The 4,147-nt window shown below is 46.5% G+C and overlaps 1 pseudogene across 1 annotated transcript; it reads right to left on the minus strand.

Moving 5' to 3' along the window:
* Nucleotides 1–843: 843 nt before the first annotated feature.
* LOC116562083 lies at nt 844–1,946 on the minus strand (annotated as a pseudogene). Its single transcript, XR_004273761.1, has one exon. The product of XR_004273761.1 is annotated as a guanine nucleotide-binding protein G(s) subunit alpha-like (transcript).
* Between the last annotated feature and the right edge of the window lie 2,201 nt (nt 1,947–4,147).

Consider the following 4,147-nt stretch of genomic DNA (forward strand, 5'->3'; position numbering starts at 1 on the left):
GTTCCCTCCCAAAGTCCTGCCCTCTTCCCTCAGCCTCCCCCATCTCTGCAACTGGCATCACCATTCACTTGGTTGGTCAAGCCCCAAACCTAAGGCCAATCCTGAGTCATTCTTTTCCCTGATCTCACATGTTAATAAGTCCTATCGTGTCCCTCTTCAAAATATATATGGAAGAGATGTCCTTTTCTCTCTCTGCACTGTCATCATTTCTTCCAACAACCTCTCGCTAGTTCCTCCTACCCACACCCTTGCTCCCGCACGATTCATTCTCTTAGGCAGGACCAAGAATGATTCACTTAGGCTGCATCTGCTCTGTATGGAGTGTCCAAGGCTCAGCATGAACTACTCCTGCCCTTCCAACTTAGCCTCCACCTCCCTCACTCTGCTCCGTGCACATTGGCTTTCTCTCCTTTCCTTGATGCAACGACTTCTTTCCCCGCCTCAAGATCTTTCTTGGTCTGAAACATTTTTGCCTTTCCTATGGCTAGCTTCTGCCCATTTTCCCGGGCTCATCTTAAGTTTCTTCTCTTCCTAGAAGTCTCTGATGACTCTGCCTAAATGAGTTTTCCTGCCCCCTCTTTTCTTTCTTTTTTTTTTTCCATTTGTTTCTTTATTTCATTTTATTTCTGTTTGCTGCTATTATTTTATTTATTTCTACTGAAAGTGAGGGGGACCTTTTTGTGGCCTTTCTTTCCTTTTTCTTTTTCTGTAGGCCACGTTAAGCTTTCTACATTTAGAACATCTAAGTAAGCCAAAGGGTAAAGGGGGTTTCTCAAAATCACTCAGGGGAAGGGAAAGGTTGCTTTGTTAATCATGTCCTATGGTGGGTGATTAACTGCTTACACAATTATGTTTCACTTTTAATTAATTGTGCTTAAGGCTTTAATTAAATTTGGGGGTTCCCTTATTAGAGCAGCTCATACTGACGAAGGTGCATGCGCTGAATTATGTCATGGCAGTCGTGGAACAACGGCGGATGTTCTCAGTGTCCACAGCGCAGGTGAAGTGAGGGAGCAATAGTGGTGCTCCCTCCAGTGGCAGTGCTGATCCTCAGAAACTCATCTCAGGTGAAGTACTTTGCCGGGGTCATGTGTGGGTCCTCTCCAGACTCAGGAGTAGTATCCTCAGTAGTAGTGTAGCGAGCAAATTCTGGAACATAGTCCTCAATCTTTGATTTCCTAGCAAGGACTTTCTCAGCAAGCAGGTCTTGCTTGTTGAGGAACAGAATCACAGAGATGGTGTGCAGCCATCTGTTGTTGCAGATGCTCTTGAGGAGGTTCAGAGCCTCCTGCAGGCAGCTGGTCTGGTTGTCCTCCCGGATGACCATGTTGCAGTTGCTGCTGGCCACCATGAAGATGATGGCAGTCACATCGCTGAAGCACTGGATCCCCTTGCGGCGTTCATCATGCTGGCCACCCACGTCAAACGTGTGGAAGTTGACTTTGTCCACCTGGAGCTTGGTCTCAAAGATTCCAGAAGTCAGGACATGGCGGTGAAGCAGGTCTTGGTCGCTTGGCACAGAGTCAGCCTGCTTGATCACATCCATCTTGTCCAGGAAGTACTGGGTACAGTCAATCAACTGGTACTGGTTGGAGTGTTTGTAGCAGGCATGCACTCCTTCATCCTCCCACAGAGCCTTGGCGTGCTCGTAGAATTCAGGAGGGAAGTCAAAGTTGGGCATGCTCACCACACTCAGGATGTAGTCCACTCTGAACTGGTTCTCGGGGTTGGCCAGCTCCACGGGGGACACCAGGTTGCTCATGGCAGCCACAATGGTTTTGATCATTTCTTTCAGATTGTTTTTGATGTCCTGCACTTTGATTGCCTTCTCACCATCACTGATGCTCCCTGCAGCCTGCAGGTCCTCTTCATTGCCCTCTCCGTTAAACCCATTAACATGCAGAATTCTCATACAACACAATGGTGCTTTTACCAGAATCTCTAGCACCAATGCCATTTGGGTGTGCAGCTCCAAATCTCTGTGTGTTTCTTTCTTTCTTTCTTTTTTTTTTCTACACAGCAGGTTTGATGGTTAATTATTTGGGTTTATTGTTCATTGCTTATCTTATTGCTTGACTATACAATCTTGTTCACTATTGCCTTTCTAGTGCTTGACACAGAGTAGTGCTCTATAAATAATTTTGGGGGTGATGGGTAGATGCATGGATTGTTAGATGCGTAGTCTACTTGGGACTTCAGAAGACCAGACCAAATTTCTCATTAGGTCATTTGCGTGTATAATTTCCAGAGCAGAGTCAAACTGTGCCAGGCCTCAGTCCATACACTCAGGCAGATGTCAGTTTGATTCACTAAATATTTATGGAATACCTACAATGTCCTTGTCCTGGAGCTACTACCATGGAGAAGACAGGCAAAGAACTTACAGGAAAGAGTGGTGGAAGAAAATGAAATTTGCAACTGTAATCTAGAATAGCATACCATATAATTATGATATGAGAAGTGGAGGGTACTGTCAGAGCACAGACAAAAGGCATCTGCATGTCGTCAAGGGAGTCAGGGAGAGGACAGGTTGCCCTCCTGAGCACTATGATGGCACCTTTTCTCATCTTCCAGGTTTGAGAAGGTGGAATAATGGAAATCTGATTCTCAGAGAGTAGCTCCCCATTTCTGAGGTCTGTGATTAACCACGCACTGCTCCACGCACACTACATATGTCTCTTACCCCTATAACAATCCTTCTAGGAGGGTAGAATTATCACATGACATGAGCAAACTGTAAAGTAAGTGCTATGCCCCAAAGCCACTGTTTTAGGACGGATTCCCTGGGAAATTGATTGAAATGGAAATCTGTGCATGGGAATGCCCTTATAAACACATCCCTGTGAGGGGCAGCCAAGGAAGGGGTGAACAGCAAGGCAGGTGAAACAGTGGCCTCAGCTGATACCATGGGGGGCTCTGGATCTAGGGAGGCCCCTCAGAGTTGTTCAAAATCAAGGTAAGGAGGTTGGGCTTTGTACCCCAGATGGACCAGTCATTGCCTACATGCTGTCCCTGAAACAAGGTATCCCCCTTATACTGAGAGCCGTCCCTGAAGAGGGGTTCGATTGTTAACTCAGCCCCGGTTCTGACCTGGGCACCACTGTAGCCACCCAGCTCCTACATGGCAGCTTGCACCTTTCAAGTTGAAGTGTTCCAGGGCTGCGTCCTGAAACCTCTTCTCTTCCCTGCCTACCATCAGTCTTGGTGATGACATTGAGTTTCACAGTTTTAAATACCATTTAAATGTATAGCCTCCATCTAGGCCTCTCTCATGTGCTTCAGACTCATACATAATTATTTCTTCATCATCTTCATTTAATATTTCCAAAACCGAACTCCTGATCCTCTGCCCCTCCCCACAACCAGTTCCTTCCATAGCCGTCCCAGCTCAGTTAATGGTACCTCCATTCTTCCAGTTGCTTAAGCCAAAAACCTTTGGGTCATTCTTGGTGATTCTTTTTCTCTGACCCCTCAATCAATCCATCAGAAAATTCTTCCAGATATTTCCCCCAGCAGCTGCCCATTTCACTCAAGCCTGATCACCTTTCATTGCCTCTATCAACTATCTCCTGCCACTTGTAGGCCACCTGGCCCCCTCTAGACACATTGGCCTCCTTGTTCCCTGAACACTCCATGTATGCTTCCACCTCAGGGTCTTTGCGTGGAGCTCTCCCCCTGCATATCTCCATAGCTCACTCCTTCACCTCCTTCAAGTCCTTGCTCACTGAGCCTTCCCTGAACACACAATTTACACTGCACTCTCCATTCTCCATCCCTGCTTAGTTTCATCCATCACATCCTTCACCCTCTGACACGCTAGATAACTGAATCATTTATTTATTGTCCATCTTTCCCCACTGAAATGTAAAGTTCCAGAAAGCAAGGACTATCTGTTTGGCTCACCATTGTCTCTTCAGGGTGTAGAACAGTGCCTGGGACATAGTGGGAACTCAGGAAAGGTTGGTTGACTGACTGAAAGAAGCAGTAGAGGCAAATCTACTTCTCTAAGGCACACTTCTCTAAGGCATTCACAAGTGTGTCTGTCTTGTTCCAAAAGTATGTTATTGCCACTAGACCACTTGCCCCTTTCCTGCCAACTCAAACTCCTTCAGGACAGATGTAATGCCCCTGACAGGCTGAAAGCCAA

The sequence above is a fragment of the Sapajus apella genome, unplaced genomic scaffold, assembly GCF_009761245.1.
Source record: "Sapajus apella isolate SASKATOON/1434 unplaced genomic scaffold, GSC_monkey_1.0 scaffold1, whole genome shotgun sequence".
Lineage (NCBI taxonomy): Eukaryota > Metazoa > Chordata > Mammalia > Primates > Cebidae > Sapajus > Sapajus apella.